This window comes from Falco naumanni, chromosome 9 (genome assembly GCF_017639655.2).
Source record: "Falco naumanni isolate bFalNau1 chromosome 9, bFalNau1.pat, whole genome shotgun sequence".
Lineage (NCBI taxonomy): Eukaryota > Metazoa > Chordata > Aves > Falconiformes > Falconidae > Falco > Falco naumanni.
The window spans coordinates 4,839,358-4,862,553 of record NC_054062.1 but is presented as its reverse complement, the minus strand read 5'-3'; the positions used below and the strand labels follow the sequence as shown (position 1 = coordinate 4,862,553).

Sequence of the window (23,196 nt, the reverse complement as noted above, 5' to 3'; positions counted from 1 at the left end):
GCTTGGCATCTTGTATTTTTAAACTTTACCTTTAAGAACTGGTCAATGACTCCATTGTGGTTGGGCAGGTAATGTGAACTCCTGAAGGCTAACCATAGCTTTCTGTAGCTTAGTTTGTTCCTCTGGGTCTTTGGAGAAGGTGCTGAACAGAAGGAAATGTCAGAGGAGATAAGCTCCACTGTTACAATTTCCTGTTTGAGGTTCTAGCTCTTCTGGTCCGTGGTAAGACATGCTGCATCAGTTAGAGATGTCCACCACGGTCACTGGACCAAGAAGCAGTCAACAGCCATCTTTGCAGCTAGGCTCTTACAGAGGCGGCTGGAAATGGAATCATTTTCTCCCCTTTTTTCCCTACTTTTCTCCAAAGGAGTAGTTCGAAATGAGTCCTGGAACCAGTGTATTCCCCAGTGACAATAGGGTCTGAGTGTAGGTGGAGTGAAATTCTGTCTTGGGGGGGGGGGTGGGGGCAGGAAATGGGCTGTTCTTCACGTCTCATTTGTGTCGCTGTCTGTACTGTTACTGTTAGTTCCTGTTCGTCACTGTCTGTACTGTTACTGTTAGTTCCTGTTTGCTTTTATTGCTGCCTCGGTGTAAGCCTCAGGTAGAGCGTGCAGGAGGATGGGCATGGGAGAGGAATGAGTTGTGTGGGTTTACAGTAGACTTTGCACTGATTTCGACAGGTACAATATGCTTGAAAAGAATCTTGCTGGTCCCTTGTAAGTAGGAAGCCATCTACATGAATTATTCCGAGTCGCAGAACAGTGTAGGCAGGAAGGCACCTCTGAGGATCTGTGGTCCACCCCCTGACCCAGAGCAGGACCTAGGTGAGGTTGCTCAAGACTTTCTATCTCCCTCTGAGTTTAATGAGGTTTCTGCCAGGCTGTTTCTCCAGCCTGTTGAGGGGGTCCCTTTGCCCACAGCCCTGCCCGGTGGATCTGTTACCAAAATCTCAGAATGAAGAACTTATTGACACCAATGTGATGTAGATAAGCAGACACTTCTTTATTGACGGCCGGGTGCGTGAGTGAGTCCTCTCACAATCAACGCACGCCAGGTCTCAAAATCAGACACCATATATAGAACTTTTTCATGCATATTCATTAAATATTCATGCATAACCATGATATTTCCCATAAATCATTAACATATTCTCCTCCTATATCCGATTCTGCACAGTAGAGCTTAGAAAGGTCTAGAAATGGGTCTGGGGTACGATTTGGGTAGGTGGTATATGAGTCGGTGGTCGCGATCTCCCCCTGCCGGAATTACCTTTTACTAAAGTTCACGATTTCTTGGCAGGTAACTACAAGTTGTTCCAGTCGACTCTCCCCAGTTTCCATTAATCTCATATTCTGACATTTCAATACACCTCTATGTACAGAAGACTGGTCAAATACAAAGAAACCTTTCAAACCCTAAATTATTACCTAAGTTTTAACAATGGTTCTAGCCCCTTCTTCTAGCCTTGGTACAGGATGTACAGAAGATCTCATAGCAGCTTTTACTGTGCAACTATAAGTTTCATTAAAAATATTTCTTATCCTTCTATTTTTCAATTTTATAAAATGATTTTATAAAATCAATTAATCAATCAGTCAAGTCAATCAATCTTAACTTATTAACAAATCGATAACAGATCAGCTGTGCCCACAACTTGGTATCATTTGCGAACTTGCTGAGGGTGTGTTCTGTCTTCAGGTTATAAATCGAGGCATTAAATAATACTAGCCCCATTAAAGGCCCCTGAGGATCGCCAGGAGTAACGGGCTGCCAGTTGGACCTTGTGCTGTTTGATCACAACCCTCTGAGCCTGGTGTCCCCCTGGGTTTCCGTGCCGCTATCTGAACTGTATCAAAACGATTTGGTTACGTGGATTCTTCAGACAGTTGAGTCAAAAGCCATTTAAAGCCAAGGTAAGCTACCTGCTGCGCTCCCCCCGCCCGCCACAGCAGGCGTCGATTTGTATGGGGTTACTGGGTTTGCCAGGCACAGGTAACCCTTGGAATTTGCCCATCCTCGCTGGCTGTGCCCTGTCCTCTTTTATCCCCTTTTATCTGTCGTGTTTCTGGATATGATTTCCACATCCAGACCCCCCATCACCCCTTGTTCCTGGGACTTGCGCACTCGCAGTGCCAAGTCACGCACATGAGACTTTTCCATTTCCTGAAGATGTGTCCAAAAATAAAGAAACAAACGCTAGTTCAGTAGAGGTGGAAATCCCTCCCCAAAGCTGCTGACTCATTGCGTGGTTTTTCTTCCTCCTGGGCTCTCAAATGCTGCGTGAGGAAAGTAAGTGTCACCTCTCTCCATCGCCTTGGTGCTTTATTTTTCTTTATGCAGGGACTTGTCTGTGTCTTGCGGGTGAGCTGGGAAGGTGGATTAGGTTTGGGTGGGAGACAGGGGCACTGTCCTCTAGGCTGTGCTGCCTTTGTGCACCTCGTCTCCCCTGCACGCCGGGGTCAGTGCTGCCTTTGGCAGCCTCTCAGCCCTGCTGGCATCTGACTTAGAGGAAACAGGAACTGGGTATGACAATTGGGGCTGTCCTGCAAAGTTTTGTTTTTAAACCATTTAAACTGTCATGGTAACTTACGCAAAATAACATCCCACGCTGCTGGCAAGCCTTGTGCAACGAACCTACTGGGGCCTGTGCTCTGCTGGGACTCAAAGGTTGGTTTAGGTTTGTGTTGGGGATTCTCTCTGTCACTACAGGTTTCCCGTATACCAAAGGTTTCCCTTATAGCACTTGCTGACGTGGTGCGTTCCTGCAGCATGAATTTCTTTTAATCCAGGCTGACTGATGTGCTCCTTGGTAGAAAGACCTCTTGTGTTTTAGCCTGTACCCACAAGACTGAGATATGTGCTGGTGATTTTTTTTTCCAGGTTTTTAGAATGGAATCCCAGAGCACAAACTGGCTGTGAGCTGTGCTGGTGGATGCTTTGGTTGAGGAGGGGAAATCGAGGCAGCCGGGAGTGGAAGTGGCTGCCAGTCTGTGCTCTCCCAGCCTGCCTTCCGCACAAGGATGCGTAAAGAGACGCTTCTCAGAAAACATATTTTTAGTAGTGAATATCTTGGCTTATTTCTATTCTTTGAGATGAGAATGGTTTCACTGCAGTGCCAGAGCACCCGGACTCCACTTGCACGGTAAGCCTCACCCCAGCGTGGCAGGAGCTGGCTGTGGCTGCCTTGGCTCCTGGTCCAGAGCTGGGACATCCCTGGGATCTGCCCCGGGGTTCCCGTCTGGAGGAGTGTGCGCTCCTCTTCATCTTTAGATGCTCTTGTATCAGATGGTACAGCCCTGCCAGGTGAAGTACAGCTGCGCTGTGTAAGACAGTGTCTTTTTTAATTATTATTTATTAAATCTTAATTTAAAAAAATACATATTTTTTTTAATCTTCTGCCCTGCAGGTAGCACCGAGATGCCCACGGGGCGCTGTGGGTGCGCACTAGAGGGTCCTGCTCCCCCGGCTGCCCCTGCTGCTGGAAATCTCTCCCTTTGGCACAGGGAGCTGGAATCGCTCCCCTCTTGCACTTGTGTCACAATTTGTCTTTACAACGGGGGTGTCATACCTGTGGTATGGAAAAATGTGTCTTCCCTCCAAACCTGCCGTGCCTGACTGGGGAGGGAATTTGTACTATGAATTCTAATTCGCTTGAGCAGTCTGGTCCTCTCTGTGTGCTTTTCCTGAGAGATTGGAGTAATTAACAGCCCGGGGACGTTCCTTGGGTTTTTTGGATGGTTAATATTGAAATGAAATATTATGTTAAGCTGTGAAATGATTTGGATTGAGCTTCGTTAGAAGATGGATAGAGCACTGTAACTGCAACAGTCAGCAGAAGCAGCCAGTTATGGAGGCCTGTGCTAGCAGAGGAACCGGGTCTTATATAAAATTAGCGGGAAAGATTATTACTATAATGAAATACTATTTACTGACACCAAAAGCGTGCCTAGCATAATTTCAAAAATGCAGCCAGGTTCCACTTGACACATTGGTTTGAGGTAGGGTAGCTCTGTGGACCAGGATAAAAGGAGACCAAACAAATCTCCTTGGCCAGAAAGAATAGGAAGACCCCCTGGATACCCCTCAGCTATTCCGAATCCCTTCTATTTTGCCAGGAACTCTTTGGGTTTTAGGGGATTCCTGGCCTCCTCTATACAATAGCTTAAGGGAAACCTGCCATAGGTTTAATTTCAGAGATAAGTGATTTCGTTAATGGGGGTGTGCAGCGCTGGTCAGACTGCTCCCTGCTGAGGGCAGGAGCGTGGTGGGCTCAGGGGTCTGGCTGCAGTTCCCCCTGCTGCTCCTGGGGGTGTCGGCTCTGCTGGGGCAGTGGCGCTGGAGGCTTTCTTGGGGTGACACCATCCAGTTCCCAAAGTATGGTGATAGGTTGGGCTGAAATTCCAGCCCTGGGATATCAGGGATTTATTATTCGCTTTATTATTAATAATAAATTTATTATTATTATTCGCTTTAAGAGAGGAAATAGCTGAAAATCGTATTTTCCCAGTTTCTGTACATTTAACTGCAATCCAGAGCAGTAGAATTTCTTAACCAACGGGGGAAAGAAAAAAGTGTTAGTCCAGCCTCAGGAGTGGCTGTGGCTTAGGCGCTGCATCAAGAGGCCCGGTGTGGGGAGACCTAGAGGTTTCTCCCCAGAACCAGACGAGGATTCCGGCAGTGCGTACAGCGTGGGGAGGAAGTGTGCAGGGTATGTCCTGTTTGATTCCCGTGCTGAAGTGGCCGGGTTTGGGAAGGCGCATCGCCTCCACATCTGGCCCGTCTTCTTGCAGAGGTGAGCACAAAACTGGGGTTGTCCTGAACTTCACCCTGTGGTCCCCATGCGTCTGGCTCCGGAGCACCGGTCCCAGTACACCAGGTCTGCTGGGGGGATGAACCGGTCACCGGGGCCAGCTCGCTCACCGCTCCAGGCGATGCGGCTCTGCCTCGCCGGTGGAGCGGCCGGTTCTTTGCAGATGGAGAGTGGCCAGGAACCGCCAGGGACCAGCTTTTGCCTTTCCAGGTGGGGCAGGAATTACGCTTTGCAGTCATCTCTCCTGCCTTAACTTGGCTGTAACACTTGGGCCCATCGTGGTTTTAGCCTGAAATACTGGAAGCAAATATCAATCCCCTCTTGTTCGTCTAATTTTGTGTCTCTGCCCACTGTGCTGCCTCAAGTAAAGCTTGATTTTTGGCCAAAGCAAGGAGCGTGGCGTTGGCCTTACAAGTGACTGTCCCTCCTCCCCTTCTCAACAGGACTGGAGTGGCAGAAGTGGGTTCCTGCAAGGATCTAAATGATTTCAGCAGGCACAGGACCACGGAGAAGCATCCGCAGCGTTTTCACATGACATGTCCTTTGCTACCTCCTCTGCTGTAGCTGTTCATCACCAGACAATGAGGGCTGCTGGTCTGAGGGCTTCCCTGGGGAGGGACGGGGGCGGTCAGTCCCAGAGGAAACAGTCTTCCTGACCTTTCCTCCTACTGCTGGAATGCCTGAGGTCCACCCAGACCGTTCTTGCTGTGATTTCAGAGGCTGGCTACTGGGGCAGCGTGCAGTGGAAGCAGGTAGGCATGTTGCCTTGGCCTGCTGAGACTCAAGAATAGCCTTGAAATGATCCTCCTGGAGAGCACTGGTTGCCAACTTCTGGTTTCCAACCCATTGACGCTATTTCCCAAATAGTCCCACAAAAGCCACAGCTGGGACCCTCGTAAGGGCGAGCTCCGTTAGGCTGGTAAAGGTGGTAAGAGGTGGGGACCCAGCAACTGGAAGGTGGTGTGGTGCAGCTCCACAAGTCTGAACGCCCAAAAGCAGCTGCTTGGTGGCACAACACCCTGTTCTTGGTGCTGTGGGCAGTGGATCCATTGGAAAAGCGGTCGGGAGCAATGGGTTGTGGTGCAGATGGCCGGAGGGAAGATGGATGTTAAAAAGAGTGTCTGACAAAGTCTGGAGCAGATGCTGCACAGCAGGAAACTGAATTACTGCTCTCCAGGATACTTTTCTGGTGGAACTGCTATATGGTTCAGGCTTTGCGGTCACCTCTAGGTTAATTCTGATGCGTTGCGTGTGGTGGGAGACTTGGTATGTGGCTTTCCCTGTAAGCGAGAATCCCTTATCCAGCTTCCTTGGGATGAATGTCTTGCTTTGACTTTGGGAAAGTGGTATTTAGCCTAGAAAATGAAATGGCATGAAAATTCTTAACTCCTTTTTCAGGATAGTTCAGCCGTTTGGGGATGGAGAGCCCCACAGATTTTGCCTGCAGGTATATATAAATGTACTTGTCGCTGCCCTGAAGGCTATTTTAGGTCTCCTTACGCTGGGGTTGTTCCTCAGAGGTGACCAGCAGCAGGGCTGTGTGGGGCAGGAGCTGTGCCACCACCTGCACCCGAGTGCTCCAAGTCTCTCCCAGACGCAGAGAGGAGACTGAACACTGTGGCAATTCAGAGAGCTTCTGGCCTTTGTCACAATTGTGATGGATAAGACACAGATGCTGCTTTATGTTTTCTTTTGTACAGTGGTAGGAAGCCTGTCCTGGCATACAAATGCCATTATTAATACAGCTGTCTCTCTGGGGACACGTCTTGATGGAGCAGCTTTTCAGGAGGAGTATTTCTGCAATTATCTTTGCAGCTCTGGTAGATCCCACTGTGACCACAGAGCTCTCTGCATTCTCTGGCTTTGTTTTCTCACCTTTATTTCCCCTTCAAGCTGTTATGTTCATAAGGGCTGAGCCCAACAGGGCTTGTGGACCAGTCCAGACTGTCCCCATGGCTCCGAACCCACAGAGATGCTCAGGGTCTCCTTGCCAGCACGCTCCCTCCACCAGACCCGGGCTCAGCATTAAAAATCAAGGGGTGAGTCGGCTTCTGAGAGCTTCAGGTGGGTGTAAAACACTGATTAAGGGCAGCTCCACCCAAATTCAAGTGTTGAGGGCACATCAGACAGGGTTTCAGCTCCATGGTTGCTCCAGACTTCGCCATCCATGGAGATGCTCTGCATCCACTGCCCTTTCCCATGTCCTTTGTCCTCTGCTTCTCGCCCTGGGGCACCTGGCACTTATTGCCACCACCTTCGCCTCCATTCTCTGCTGCTGCTTCTCGTCTCTGAGCTGACCCCAGCAGACCAGGCAGCTCGACTGCCAGAGGTCTTTCCCACCTGGATGAGGGCAGGTGCCTTAACCCTTCCCTCCAGCGGGCTCCTGGGGATGCTGGCTCCCGGCGCCGTGGTGGCTGGGGCAGTGGGACAGCCGGCCCCGTGCTGGGCTTGGCTGGGTGGGCAGGGGGGTGATGCCTGGCTCTGTGTGCTCGAGCCCCGGCTCCCCCTGCGCTTACAGCCCAGGTCTGTGCCTGGGGCAAAGCACAGCTCAGCCTGGGGTGTTGAGGGACCCGGGGCTCACACGCGTTGTGAGCAGCGTGTTCTTGCCTGTTAGTCTCGTGTGCTGGGAATTCACTTACAAACTACCTCTAGGTTTGTGCTGGGTTTATATGTCAGCCCTTAAAATTAAGATTTTTCTGGCAGGAGACACTGTTGTTGGAAAGTTTCTTGCTTTCTAGGGGAATCAGATTTTAAACCTGGCTGATACCCCCCTCGGTAATGCAAGAATGACCGTCAGTGAACAGAGGATGCATTAGCACGTGGAGACCATGCTGAAGGCAACGAGGTCGGTTCAGCTTGAAGAAAGCAGCCGAACCATCCGTGTGGGTGGGTTTTGACCTGCTGGACCTGCAAGGGGTGTTTGATGAGAAGGACAGAGCTGAAGAACTGGATGCAGTGAAACCAGCTTCCTTGCAAAACAGTTGCACAAGGGGGAAGAGGCATCTCATCAGGGCTTATGGACAGCTGCACCCAGATGGGTCCATGTTGCTGCTGCTCCCGATCAGCAGGGCCGGTCCTCAGGGAAGAGGAAAAGCATCAGCATGGGACCACAGCGTCTGCACCCACCTGGGTTAAAGGCAGCAGCCCAGAAGCGAGCATCAGTGCCTTTCTCTCCTCCTCCGGGTTCTGTGAACATCAGTTCTGTGGCAAGGAAGGTAAGAAAGGTAATTCCTGTAATGAGCCACCCAGCTTGAGCCAGACTAAACTCCTGCTGGTTCTTGTGCCTTTGTCACTGAAAAAAAAAAAAAAGTCCAGAACTCAAGAGGCAATTATTATTACTTGTCGTTTTAATATTCATTTTTTCCCTCAGACTAGCATCAATTCACTGTGCCAAAGCTGTGTTTTCTGATCAGGGTTAACAGAATTTAAAAGTAGTGAAATGTTTATCAAACCCTAGTGATGAGTCATTAGCAACCTGATACAAAGCAATCTGATGATTAAGAGCGCAAGTTTCATTTTTCAACCACATTTGTAGGTAGAAGCAATTAAAAATCCTCCGAAGAAATATGTCTCAGAGCATCTGTTCTTTGTCTTTTATTAACTGTTGACTCACATGAGGCTGTGGAAGGCGCTGACGGATTCTGCACTACCTCTTTTTCTTTTTAACCCTGAAAATCCCTTTTCCTGGCCGCTGTGAAGGCTGAGCTCTGCTCCCTCCTGGCTCTGTTGGCAGTTGTATTGCCACTTGCCCGGCTGGTTCCAGATCTGTTCGACTTCTGAGCTGAGGAAGGCAACACTGATGTGGATGAGGGAGGAGAGAGGTGTCTGCACGTGGTGTTTGTTCCCCTGCTCATGAATCCTCATGGCGGTGTGGGAGTCACTGGGCTGGAGTCATTACTGGCTTGTTGCTCCCCAGGCTTCGTTTGACAACAAAGCAGCTGGTCCAGTAGGTCACAGCTGTTACCAGCCCACCGCCCACTCCAAATGAGCACCATGGTCTCTCTTTAATCTCTAATGAATAATCTTCTAATTACAGAGGGCTTTTTACAGGCAGGTTCCTTGCAGGGCAGCCAAAGGGCAGAGAAGGGAAGCTGTTAGCGATCTCTCCTCTCCCGGCAGGACAGCATTCACACCCTTTGGCTGAGGGCAAGTGTGTACGGAGGTGGGGGAAGCACCCCTGCAACTAACAGCGTCCTCTGCTCAGGGTGTTTGATGACACCAGACCCTAGGACCTCAGGTGCACCTTTACTAGCACAGTACCTAAGTAGAGATGCTTCCACTTGCAGATGCTTGTGGCCCGACTGCTGCCTGTGGGGGATCACTGCGTCTCCTGGGCACCACAGGGATTTTGGACCATGACCCCATCTAGGAGCTGCTTGGGCCTGATCTTCTCTTTAAACGTGTGTGGGTGAGGTTTGATGTTTCCAGCCCTTGGCTATCCTGTTGGCTGGAGTGATCCCTGCAGCCCCTGAGCCCTGTGCAAGGGGAATGCAGATCACTGTCTTGTCAGCAAAGCTCTGAAGTTCCTTCAAAAAAGCCAGTAATTGCAACAAGTTCAACACACAGTTTAGGTCCACCCTGACTTACTGTAACAAAACAATTGCTGCTGCCTTTCTGTGATGCTGTTTGGAGATTCTGGGAGTTCTGGATCAAAGGTGAGCCTTGGGAATGGTGGGGTTTCTGGTTAAAGTCAGTTACACCATCTTCCAAGTGGAACAATGGGGTAATGGGTGCTTCCAAGGAGCCTGAAGGAGGGTGACATTTGGTGTTGCAGTGTGCCCTTGGGGCTGCAATGAATATAAATGCTGACTGGCACCCGCCACCTCTATTTTTTTTTTTAAATCTCTTCAGCAGTAAAGAGGCTTAGATTGTCATCCGACAAAGAGGGCAACAAGCCCTGAGTAGCAGAATGACCTAGTCCCGTTCCTCAGTGCCTTTGCTCCAGCAATACACAGCCCAAAAGAATGGGAACGCTGCAGCAGTCAGGCTTGCAGGGGATGAAGGGCTTGGTGACTACCCAAGTGTTTGGGGTTTTTCTTCCAGCCCAACTAGCTGGACTGAGTGCCTTGGACAGAGGAGCTCGGCCCCATCTCCACCCTGGTTTCACGAAGGAATTGCAAACCTGCACGTGCTAGTTCCATTGCTTCCGACTGAGATTGTGTCAGTGCACCAGTGGCTCAGCTATGTCATGGTTCCTTGTGTGTCTGCTTAAACTGTGGGTTGAAAGAGTTGGCCTCTGCATGGGTTTCTGCCCCACTGAAACTGGGGCAGGCTGCTTTGTATCCAAGAAGTTGCTTTTCATTTCCTTCTGTTCTTCCGAGCCCACCTGAGTTCCAGGCTCTCTCAGGTCCTGCTTCCCTCTTACCTCAGGCTTGGAGAATTTTCTCCATGCCACTTCTTTCACGCAGCCTTCATCCATATTTGACCTGCTGGTCATTTTTGTAGACGTGCCTGAAAACAGCAGGAGAGAGGGGTGATGTACCTGAGGAGTGCTGGCTCTTAATTACAACCATTTGCAGAGCAGCGGACAAGTCGAGAAGCAGACCAAGGCTGCTCCGCAGGTTCGGGCTGTTCCAGCGCTCGGGTGCCTACGTCAGGCGACAGCCTTGCGTGCCTCGGTGTATCTGTCCTGACTAATGACTGTACCAGGGTGTGCAAGAGCTGCTGACGGCTCCGACCCTTAGGAGTCCCCAGCATGTTTGCTAACCGCTTCTTGGTACTCACGCGGGGGCTGAAGCACCCACGTCGGTGCTTCTGCTCCCACCCCACCGCTCCAGGCCAACGCTGAGGCTGTGCCCTTGGGCTGAGTTCAGGTGCTGGTGTGGGCTGGGGGAAGAAGGGAATCACCTGCAGCTTGGGGGGATCTTGGGGTGCCACACGGCTTGGGCAGGGGGGTCCTGGACCCTCATACCCCATGTCTGCTGGTGGGGCCCTTCAGTGCCATCCTGCCCTCCCCTCCCAAACTGGGCTCCAATCGCTCTAAAATCAGCCTCTCCCATTCCTTGTTTGAGTCGTTTGCCAAAGAACTCGCTGCTGGTGACCAGTCACCAAGCTGCTGGAAACCAGCTGCTCTATCAGGAGCTCTTGGCTCTGGCAATAGCTCACAGGCTGTTGGCTTTTCTACGTGACATTGTATTCAGGATAAATTGGTGAAATTTTTCACACAAAAAAATGTGTGTTAAAGTTTAGGTAGCTTTTTTAAGACTCAAAAAGATTTTCAGACCTAGGTGATGTTTGCTTGGGTATTGAGGATGGTCAAAGAGCAGAGGCAGCCTGCTGGGATTTTAGAAGGAGCATCAGTCCGTCAGGCTGTGATGTTCAGCAACAAGCAGATTTTTCAAAATGACTTTGTGCTCATCAGATAGAGCACCTAATACAAAACTAGGAGTAAGTTGTAGCGAATTGTCCTGCCGCTCTTACCTCAGCAATTTCTCTCTTTGATTTTGTGTAAAAAGCTGCTCTCCCCGGAACAAAAGAGTCACGTTGCCTTTACTCATTAAAAATTGCACATGTATAAAATATCAGTGTTGTCTTTAGACTAAAATCCCTTGCTACGTATGACTTGTACCATACATCAGAACCCATCTCCTGCAGCCTGGCAACTGTCTCCGTTGCTATAGGGACGGCTCCACTATCCTTTCGTGGAGAACCTCAAGTATTCCCATTTTTGTAGCTGTTAGAACACCTTCAGTCCTTGTTTGTTCCATTCACTTGCTCACTCCCATCCATGAGATCTTCTCCTCCCAATTTAGAGTTACTCAGCACTTCTGCACTCATAAATGACAGTACATCAGCCAGCTGGAGGGAAGTCACAAGCACTTCGAGGTGCATATTTGACTGGGGCGTTGATACTTTGGTTTATTTAATATGCAGGCATACTGTCTAATTAGCATTCCCCGGTGTGCATTAAATTTGTATTTAATAGAAAACGATGAAAATCCCTGGTTTCTGCATGCTTGTCTGCAGTTATATACCAAAGGGCAAAAGTTTCTAAGAAAACTCTGGCCTCAGGTGTCGGACCCCCAGGTAACGTAGCCGGAGCGAGCTGGGAAGCAACTTCCTCGGGTGAGCTGGCTGCGACGTGGTGCGTTACGTGGCAGCCGTGCACGGCCTTGAAGACCTGCACAACCCAGCTCCGTGCTGGAGAGCAAGGCCAGCAGTGCCTGCGTGTCGGAGCTGTGGAGTTGAAGGTGACGAGGGTCCCTGTGTTTGCTCTCCTCTGGGCCACCTTCTCTGCACCGAACGGGCACAGCTCCGTTAAGCAAAGGTAGGCTGGTTGATCTGCCTTCTTGCTTCTAGATGACCCTGATAATTAAATAGTTGCAGAGGGCTTACTAGTCCACCTTTGGAATTTCACTGGAATAACATGAACTTTGAGCAAGATGGTTTTACTCATAAAAAACACACTGGGGGGGGGGGGGGGAGGGCATTTTTTTGTTGTATTTATCCAAGTGTCTAAACAAGACCCAGTTATGCTTTTATCCTGCTAGAAATACCAGGCACATATATTGCACTGTGTCCTGGCGGAAGGGAGAGGCTGAAGTGATCTAGTGTCGTGACCAGATCTCAGCTGAGCAGGATCCTACGCTGCTAAACAGAAACATGTCGAGGGGCTGGGAGAGGAGCCGTGGTGTGGAAAAGACTGGAAGCTGTTGCACCACGGTTTTCCTGCACATCAGGTACCCCACCAGAGCTTTTCCACTGGGAAAACAGCAGCTGAAGGAATCAGAGGTAAGGAATAATGACAAGGAGAACAAAAAAGTGTGAGAAAAGTGAGCAGAAGAAAAGATTTCTCAGCTGCAAAATACTCGGTCACACTCCCAATGAACACTGGCTCGGTGCATCCCAAAATTCTGAGACACTGGGAAGAGGCAGCTCAGAGAATCCCTGGACATTGACTGAGGGTTTTAATTTATTCCTTGCAGCCAGACAATGCTCCCCTTGCCGGCTTGTGGGCACCGCAGCCGCCTCTCCCCCCGCCGCCGATCAAAGGGGCGCTGCCGAAGCCGAGCGGCTCTGGCGATGGAAGGGTAGGAAGCTCATGGCTGCGAAGTAATGCAGACAAAGCATGAGTGAGAGGGAGACAAAAGGGATGGAGTCCCAGAAGATGTGATCCACCCCGTTAAAGGAAACGTCCGTAGGCTCTGCAGCTGTGTTTATGCTGCTTCACGCAATAGGCACCAGCCTCTCATCCCCCCCGGGGAGATTTTTACAGCATTAATTCACTCTGCACAAAACCCAGCCTGCAAGGCTCCTCTTCAGCAGCAACCCTTTCATCCCTCCAGCTCCCCCCGTTCCCGAGAGCCCTGCCCGCAGGAGCTGCACCCCTCTGGCTGACCTCCCATCGCTCTCGATCAAATGTCACCTGTACCCAATGAAGCAGACCCCGAAGTGCCACGAATGGATCCCAGGATTCTTATTTTCCTTCTCTACGTGATGATCCTTCACGAGCTGGTGAGTGGCTGGATGGAGTACCAGAAGCAGATAGCCAAGCCAAAGAAGCAGGCGGGTCCAGTTTGGTCTTCTAGGTGAGTTAATGTCTATTCTGTTTCCAAAAGGTGAAGAACTCTGGTATGTGTTGATGGGGAGTGTTGTCTTTTGTGTACATACATCGGTCCTTATAGCTGTGTGCGTGCGTGTATCCTCCGTGCGCATTAGTGCACAGCGGGAGGATTAAGGTCCGTTAATCTTTCGAGCCTGTGTTGTCTGAATGTGTCCTGCACATTTGACACGCTCGCAGATAAATTTGCCCGTGATTTGTGGGATTTTTCTTTTGTGTGTGGAAACGTGCCGTAACTCAGCACAGTTATCATCGCTCAGATTCCCAATCAACACACCTGGAGGAGAAAAATGTGGGTAGCACAAGGAGCTACGCTTCATGCATGATATTCATCAATGAGGCACAAGCCTCTAGAGACTCTTTGCAATCAGAGTATTTCATGTTAAATCACTAGTGTGCATGTCACTATCTCGCCGTCTCCTCCCACTCACTGGGCTGTGCCCACTACACTAATTCCTTCCTTGTTTTCTGCCCAACAACAAAAATGAGCTGGAGAAATAAGGACACGAAAGAAAAATGCTGCATGTCCTTAAAATTCAGCTGTTTCTGCAAACATGGTTTACTTGTAATAGTGGTCTTCATATTGTTGGGGTCTTGTAATGAAAGGTATCTCGGCAGCTATATATTGGCTGTGTGATTAGAGATGTGCACCCCAAGACCCAAAATTCACCTCCTGGCAGATCTCGGCTCACCGACACCTCGTAGCTTTGGACCGACAAAGACGCCTGTGACCCAGTTTGCTCTAGGTGTGACAGCTGCAGCGCGAGCGCATGGAGCTCGCCGCTTGCTCCTCACCCGAATCCCCTGACGTGCCGCAATCCCAGCCACAATCCCAGCCCCACTGTGCTTGGGCTGCACGTCCCCACCCCAAAGGTATCTCCAGAGGTGAGACCACCGAGAGTGGCGCGAGGATGCGCCCACGGCTCGCTGGAAGTCAGCAGCCAGCAGGTACCAGCCTCTTCGTCTGCAGTTCAGGGATAAATGCACTGGTGGAATTTCCAGCCCACCGAGGCTGAGCTGCACCTTGCGCTGTCTGGTTGTACCAGTGAAATGATGAGCACGGGGAGCACGGCCATGGGTGGAGACAGGTCTGGTGCAGAAATAGCTTGAAAGCAATGGAGCTGGCAGGGTTATAATTGAGGTGAGAGGCAGAATTCCTCGCTGTCTTCAGGGAGGAGGGGAGGGAGGCATTGGACAATTAACATGCTGAGGGACCCCGGTGCTAGCAAAAGGATGCAATGCAGAAAACCTAACGGAATCGTTTTATTTACGAGAGGCCACCAAACAACTTGCATCAGGCTGCTGGGATAATGTCACAGGACTGACTTTTTTTTTTTTTTTTTAAGAGAACCTAAGGAAATTAGGCACACTCTCAAGACACAAAATCTCCAGTGGTGCCATCTAACCCAGCCTCCTCTGGGGAGGTGGGACCAAGCCGGATGATTTGTGCAGGGCCCTGTACCCTGGGGACACCCCCGCCACCTCCAGCTGAGCTGAATGCGCAGCCCTTGCTGTGACGGCAGGCTTTGCCCAGCCTGTCCCTGCCCTAATACCTGCTCCTGCTGCTCCTCCAGCTGACTCCAGCCAGCCTGGGAAAGGAGAGCCACCAGACCTGCATGTCACACAGGTCATTCACAGGTTGCACGGTGAAGAGGTGAAGCTCTGTGGCCCGGAGAACTGGAAAATTACAGGATGAATTGGGATCCTCTCAGCAGAATTAAGGTTGCCCTGCATGTGCACCCTGGTTCTGGTGTAGCCTGGGCTCATCCACCCCCACTACAATAATGCTGAAGCTTTCTTGAGTGATGACCCCCGTGATGTCCACGTGTGTGGACGTTGGGTGATGGCCACGTTTCCATGCTCAGAGAGCACCGCTGGAGCAGCATGAGGAAGGTTCCTCACTCCTCGCATAAGGTCAGGAGCAGCACGCACCAAGCCGGCTCAGAAGCGAGGTTTGCACCAGTTGGTTCGATGCTGGACCAGGTACCATCCAGCCCAAGAACTGCCTGTCTTCTTGCAGCTGGTACAGCACCAGCATGAAAGCGTAAAGCACGCTGCAGTATCAGCTTCGATTTAATTGACAAAGTGACTGTACGCCCACACCTGTGCCAGACAAAGTACGGAACTGGGGCACCAAGCCCAGCTCAGCCCTGGTGTCAGCGGCGGTGGAGCGGGATGCTGCGCGCTCAGCCACCAAGCATCAGCGCTGCTGGGTACCACCTCCAGCTGGGAGGGATGGGAGCAAGGGGCTGGTGTGGTCTGGGATCCGAGGATTATTGAGTTTTAGGAAGGGTTTGCAGACATTGCTGAGGTAGCTGCCCGAAACTTTCCTGTAAGAGCTTAAACCTGAGCTGACAACAGGGCAGACCTCCCCAGAAGCGGTGGAGGTAAGGCCACCCTGCTTCCCAGCACAGCCTGGAACTGGGCAAGTGCTGTGGTGGTGAAGCTTCACCTCCTGCCACGGGGCCTGAGCTGCCACCTCCCCAGCCTGTTAGAAGTGATTAACTTGAAAACCAATTAGGAAATTAAGTTATAAAGCAGCAAGCTAATTAGGGCATGAGGGAGCTGTCTCTTGCCTGTAGCCTCAGCACAGGCAGGGATTTCAGGGCTCTTCCTCCTTTTGTGGATGTTGAATAGTAACAAGCTCTGTTGTAAAGCAGCTTTTTCTCACATTCACAGCTTTTCCGCAGCGCGCTCTTCCTCCGCTCCCGGAGTGGCTGGCGGCTCCCCCACTCCCTGCCTCCATTCATCAGCTGCTGCTGGCGTCCAGTGTCGCTTCTGCTCCCCGCTAGGCTTTCCTCCATGACAGGCATGGGGGGAAAGGGTACCTGGATGACATTTCTTGGTAAAACCACTGGGGATCAGAGGAGGAATAACTCTGAGCAGGACCTAGAAAGAGGAGAGATCACCGGACCCAGAGAACACTATTGCACAGCCCTTTTTGCAGGGAGGGGGAGGGGATGCACTTCATCCCATATGAATTTCACTGCAAATTCCTACAGAGACAGTTGTGCTTCACATCACCCTCTGCACTGGCAGGAGAAAACGCACGTTCACTGCACCAGTCTTTTGCAATCTTTGCAAAAGCTAGATAAAAAAGTGAATAGTGAAGGTGTTAGCGAGGAGGAAGAAAAGCAAAACCTGGGACCGAGTGCTTAGGGAGAATAGAAATGCCCAGGACAAGCGGGCCTGAGCATGAAGTCACCCCAGAAGGAGCCCTAGGTGGGCACAACCCCACCGCTCCGGCAGCCGAGCCAGCTCTGCCAGGCTGTCCCGGGGGTCTCTGCACGTGGGGGTCTCTGCACGTAGCGTGGTTGCTCGTGGTGTGGTTGGACCACCCCCCGGTTAACCCCCGGGGAGAACACGGGCTGTAACGAGGGCGGCAAAAGCCCAAAGAGCTGCCGGGTGAGGATGGCGTTGGGTCTCATGGTTTTAAGGGAAGCTGCTCAAAGGGGTTTGAAGGGGAAGTTTCGGCAAGCCAAGGGGTTTGGTTTCAGCGACCCCCCTGGCCAGAGTGGTCGGTGCCTGGGGCTCTGCCAGGCTGTTCATGGGATTCTGAGCTCACATTTGTGCACCTGTAGTTCAGCAGCTGTTTGCAAGACCTCCAGTAGCTGGGACGGGAGGGTCCCCATCACCACTTGAGGTGCGTAGGAGTACCTCACCCCTGGGTCTCTGCAGCCCCGGCATCTGGAGCATCAGGGGCTGCAGCAGGGTCCAGCACCAGCCCTTCTCTCGGCAGCAGTGGTGGTGAACCCCTTTCTGCTGGTCAAAATTCTCTACCTGTTTAGGAGCCTCCACTAGCAGCAGGAGACGTGCCCCGGCTCTGACCCACACCAGTAACGATGTCTCACTTTGTTCCCCACTAGCAATGCCACCAGATCAAACCGCTCCAGCTTCTCCCGGCCTCTGGTCCACTCCGTGCGCAGGGAGAGGTACCGGGACTGGAGGAAACCAGGGCGGATCATCCGGAAAGCGTGAGGGAGCATCCACCAGGGAGCGATTACTGAGCCAGAGGCAACCGTCCCTCGCAAGGTCCGCACCGGCACACCACCCCGCAGCAGCCACCGGCGTGAGAGCATCCTCCGGGATCTGCAACCTGCCGCTTTCGTCCCATCGCTGAGCCTGGCACGACCGAGAAGGAAGGAGCCCCTGTCTCCAGGGAACCCATCCCTGCGCTGGGAGGAGCTGCGGGGGAGACACCCCAGCAGCACGGCCAGAGGTGGGACGAGGCTTTTGCCACCCAACACAGCGAAGTGACTTTTCTTTCTCCTTCCCAAAGGGTTGAGTAGATTCCTTGGGGGAACAATGAGATTTGCTCCTGCATGGGTGGCCCTGGGAAGCCTCCAAATGGTTTCAGGCTCCTCTCCTCCTGCTCGAGGATTGCGTGCCCAGTAAGCAGCATTTCCCAAAGTGACTGGAAAATCGTTGGTGTCCAGTTTGTCACCATTCCCAGGAGAACTTGCTTTCACTGGGGCACCCACTTTGGGAATGCTGGCTCCCCGTCAAGTCTCATGCACTGGGAGTCTGTAAATTTTTTTCTGCTTTTCCTCACCCTTGATAATTGAGTTACTCCAGGGTGGAAGGGGGAAAGCGCCCTGAACCAGTGACTCAGAGTTATGCTACCAAATGCAATTTACTGCAATGACCTTGTAATTAGCGTTCTTTGGAGCATTCTCAGCAGTCGAGCTAAATGAGAGCGACTTTCCAATGAGCAGATAGATGGGAAAGGAACACAATATTGCTCTTTTATCAGAGTCTGTGGTTTAGGAACAAAATTAGATTTTAGAGGCAAAAGTCAGTTGTCTCATCCTGCCACCCCACGGTAACAGTTGGCGCCGGGTGGGAATTGCTGGGCACTGGAGGGATGCTGACACTGAGCTCTAGCAGCCGCTCTCCGTGGCAGCACTGCCTGCTTTATTTGCTGAACAGAATGTTTGGCTCAGACGCAGCCTGTTTTTCTCATTGCCAACCATTTGTAAACCTGACTCAGATTCACAGACGCGTTATCCAGAGGTAGATGGGGAAGGGAGTCGGGATAAATTATGCATTCATTATCCAGAAGCAGCCACCAGATACGTTCGCACGTTTGTCTGCTGCTGGGTTGTTTGCAAATCATTCCTGTGGGTTGATGCTGTGTTTGTTCAGTCACCCAGGCAGGAGTCCCCTGGCCCAAGGCAGAGCTCCGTGCCTGAGCCAGGCATCCAGACCTCTGTGCCGCAAAGAGGGGCACGCGAGGGGCTGCCGTTTGTGTCCTCCAAAGTTACACGTCAAAAGAAAGCTGGCTCAACTGTGCTCCAGGAGCGCCCAGTCCTCTATCCCAGGCAGGCTGGATAAGTAACTCGGATGTACACCTCTGCTGTTAGGGGGGATGAAGTTTTTGCCTTGGGAGATGAAGCTCATGCCTTGCGTTCAAATATTTTTGAAAAGGGAGATGGGAGTGGCAGTTAATGCTTTCTGCATGTTTCCAAGCATGAACTCTGCAAAGATGTGCCTCTGCTCTGTGACGTGGTGGCTGTCTCCTGAGGTGTCCACTGCCCAGCCCAATACATGCAGGTGCATCACGTGCACAAGTAACAGCGCAGCAAACGGAGAAGGTGTCAGGAGGAAAAATGCTCAGAAAGCGTTTCTGGGTGGTGGGGGACTTTGCTTTCCTGGAGTTGTCTCTGGTCTTACGAGGGATGTGCAGCTGGGTGTTCTCCCTGCTCTTCTGCTAGAGCGCGTGTGAATTTGCTGGGAGCATTTGCTATGCAAAAAGTGTTTGAGTTAATTACTGAAGTGGTGCAGGGTCGGGCTGGGCTGCCAGCCTCAGCAGGACAAACGGACTCGAACGGGGACAGACCGACCGAGTGGGGCAGGCAGATATCCCAGCTGCTGTATCCTTCAGGAGCGGTGAGGGGACAGGTAGGCCTTGTTCTACTGATCACATGCTGGATTTACCCCTGTAAATATAGTCATGTTTATTTCCAATAAACTCTTTTACATATACGATGTTTAGGTTGTTTCCATTCTCATTCGGGCTGTGCATCTCTCTACTGGTGTTGGCTTTCCCAGCCCAGGAGCCAGCGAAGGCGGTGGCTGGAAGCTACCCCAGAGGGACAGCTGGTGGTGTAGGGGGTGAGCCAGTGCGGCTGAAAGCATCTTTGATGCTGAATTGACAGCACAAACGTTTGTTCTCTCATCCTGTAAGCAGAGGAACACGTGATGCAGACCACTTGCTTCAGATGGCTGTAGGCTTGGCTTTGGTTTTTTGCAAACATTCCGGTTGCTTTGCAGCTCTGTTGGAGAAAGTCCTGCCCAGAAACACACCTGGTGGTGGGGGCCGATGATGGTGGAGGGCTCAGGATCCACCAGTCGCCAGTGGTGCTCAGCCCAGAGACCTGAGGGAGCGATGCAACCCAGCAGCCTCAGGCCAGACCCCCGCCGGGGCTCAGGGTTGGTATTTGCACAATTAACTGGGTTGACTAAAGGCTAATGAGGATGCAGCCAAGGGCGGCCAGCTTGTGTCTGTCTGCTGGGGTAACTGATGCCCCCGGGGGCGGGGGTTGGGTCTCATTCTGCACTCTCACCCTGCTTCTCCCCCATAGCACCCTTGGACGCACATTTGCCACCCACGGAGGGGAGAGGGTGACACCTCAGCGAGGAAGGGCTGTGCCATGACAGCACCATGGCAAGAAACGACTCTGCACAGGAACCCCTGAGATGACACCCCGTGCGCTGTGGCCAGCAACGTCTCTGACACAAAACCAGCACAGCCACTGTTCTTTATCATAAAAATAGAGGGTCATCTCCCTCCAAAAAAAGAATTGAGCGTGCTACTTGGTGCTCACCGCAGGCCACGGAGGCGGTGCTGCTCCTGGAGGGCCATGCAGCCCGGTGGAAGGGAGTCACCTCGTGTGGCCTCAGCCGTGTTAGATGAAGTCCCAGGGCGGGCGGCTGTGGGGGCTGCTGGCTCCGCTCTAAATAGGCTCTGTGGGCTGTAGGCTGTGCGCCAAATGCTTTTCTTAGAAACTTCCTTTTTGGCTTGAAATGGTTCAGAGAAATTTCTAGCCCTTCCACGGTGAGCCAGCGAAAGCCCCGCTCCTCCTGGTGCTGGCTGCTAGCAGGAGCATTCGGGGAGGTGCTACAGCATCATGTCTTGACCATCTGTGGAGTAACCTTCCTGCAGGGATTGTTTCCATCTGGTCCCAAAGAGTTCATTGGGATGGAGCATTAGGATTTCACCCTCTGGGCTTTTGATGTCAGCTGTGGATGCTGTCCTGCCTTACAAAGCAAGTGTGTGTATGGGTTAGAGCTGGTGGCAGTGAGTTTCATGAGTTGGGCTTGGATCAGAAGATTGCTGGAGTCAACACAACTGGGATCATCTTCTGAGTATCTCAGCAAAGCCCCTTGGGGTTTATCTTTTGCTTGGGAAAGAAGCAAGGAGACAGTTTCAGAAAGTCACATTTTCTGGCCTACAGTACGATGCTTGTTCTTGTATCTGATGTGACTCAGGGGCATGCCTCGCCATCCAAATCTTATGATCCCACCGAATCTGCAGCTTTTACTGAGCCAAAAGAATAATAAGCAGCACCTCAAACCCACTGTATTTAAATGCTATAGCCGAGTTCTTGGGCTGAAGCCCTCCCTTTGGTGTCAGATCCTGCCTTTGAGGTTATCGCTACTTAGCTATTAGTGTCTGCAGTACCTGGAAACTCTGACTGCCTGCCCAGCTCACCCACGTGGCCCCGCCGCTGCAGTCACCTACCTGCTGGCACCCCAGCGGTTTGGGGGAGCAGTGTCACCTCAGCCCTGCTGAACTCTGCATCCCTCGATGCTTCCTGCTGCGGCTGTGGTGCTTGGCTGGGGTCAGGCTACGCATGTCAAAGCAACCGCATCACCTGCATCCTCAACTTGCAGGGACTGTGCTCCCCTCCCCAGCGTCTCCTAGTCCTTCCCCTGGGGAGAGCAACCCCAGAGGTTCTTGCTTTTGGAGGATTTTGAGCAAAAGCAAGCTGTTCTTGTAAATCAGCTGCTGCTTTTCCTGCCCGCGGTTCTCCAAGCTGCTGCGGTTTCATCACCGAGCTCTCCTTTCCATCGTACAGCCAAGGGTCACCGGAGCTCATCAGTTCCTCTCTCGGTGAGTCTGAAGGAGCTCGGCCACCAGCTGCAGCATGGACTGACTCTCGTGGGAGGACAGGGTAAGTCTCCCCTGCGGCTGTGCGTGATGCTTTATTCATATTCTGTTTTAACAGGAATCCATTTCTAAAACTCTCCAGGGGTGTAATTCCATGCAATGCTGTTGAGGTTTTCTAAGGGCTCAAACAGGTGAGGGTTTTTTACATAAAGAACAAGCAAAACCCCTGCAGTGCTCAGAGATGCAGGGCTGGATGCTGGTCCTCATTCCTCCCCTTCACATCCAGATTAGCTCTAATTCCGCTGCTGTTTTCCAGGAAAGTGTTTGGCTAATGGCTCAGGTAATTCACCTTCAAGTTAAATGAAAAAGAACTTTTTTTTTTCTCCTGCTTTGCCTTGTGAAGTTAAAGCAAATTTCAAATGTTTCAGTAATTCTTATGTATTTTCTTCTCACCGCTCAAAACATCTCCTCTCAGAGTACAGATCCTCTGCCTCTTTCATTAAGAAATTATTGTATATATTAAAATTTGCTTTCTACAGAGTGGGCATCAATTCTGAGCTGCAGCTAGTGTGGGGAAAATGAAGCCCATGACCTTGTGGATTTTTGTCACCCCAAGAGCTGAGCTGGTCATTGCCACCGCAGCAGTTCTGCTTTGAGTAGAGAAGAAAGGATCCACTTGCTGCCAGCGTGGCTGCTCTCTGCAACAGGGTAGGATTTCTGGAGCTTTGGGGATGATGATAATGATGCCAAAAGGCAGTAACAAAACAATATTAAAAAGTCCTTAATTTGGAAAAGTGCGCTTTTTTGGGGAAATATTGTGAGAGACAGAAAAAAGCCAATGGTTGATGGCTGCAGTAGCCGTAGACATCTCTGTATTAGAAGCCACCATCTTTAGCTAATGGCTTAGCAAATAGTAATCGGCATTCCCCAACCCCCTGGCTTAGACTCCCAGTTACCAAAATGGGCGATAAAGGCTAGATTAAGGAAATGGCACTGGTTGAGCCAGGTTTGGGGAAGCCCTGGTGAGGATGAGCTGGTTCTTGACCCCTCCTGAGCTGTTCAAGCCGCGCTCAGCCACTGCAGAGCGCACAGGAAGGGGCACTTTAAGTTCCTCTGGCTGACCAAAGCCACGAGAGGTCAGAAGTGCCTCTGTCTGAAAATGCATCAGTCCTAAGAATGCCTTTAAGACTTTTCTCACCAGGAGCTTACCCACGTCTCTCAGGATGTGGTGCAGAGCTGTGAGCTGTGACCACAGCAGGGCAGGCTGAGAGCATCTTCCTGGAAATGGCTCATGACACGGAGCCATTATCCCAAAGAGCATTTTGGGGAGATGCTGGGATGCCACACGGTCATACCCCAAAGGTCAGAGTGAGCAATGGCTAAGAGCCAGGGTGTAAATCCAGGTGTTCAAACATAATCAAAACTGTCTGATTTCAGAATTATCCACATATGGATGTGAGGGTCCCAGATGGCCAAGGAAATGTTTTACTGCTGGTGAGACACCAATGGGCTTAAAAGCTGCGTCCCAAAAAGGGACAGGCTTGGTGCCTGCCAGATGGGGCTCAGTGCTGCCGTGACAGTCTCACTCCTTGCCCTGCCATCGCTCCTGCCAATGGGAGCCTGGCACAATTTTGGGTCCCCTCATGGTTACAATTGTGCTCAATGGAAAGAGCAGCTTTGGAGGATGCTGTGCCCCCAAACAGCCCCCCTAGC

General features: G+C 51.4%; 1 long non-coding RNA gene across 1 annotated transcript; it reads left to right on the top strand.

Moving 5' to 3' along the window:
* Positions 1 to 1,544: 1,544 nt before the first annotated feature.
* Positions 1,545 to 19,355, top strand: LOC121094015. The gene is made up of 3 exons (XR_005829711.1): positions 1,545 to 3,142; positions 3,407 to 13,338; positions 17,237 to 19,355. It is a non-coding gene; the product is annotated as an uncharacterized LOC121094015 (long non-coding RNA).
* The last annotated feature ends 3,841 nt before the right edge of the window (positions 19,356 to 23,196 follow it).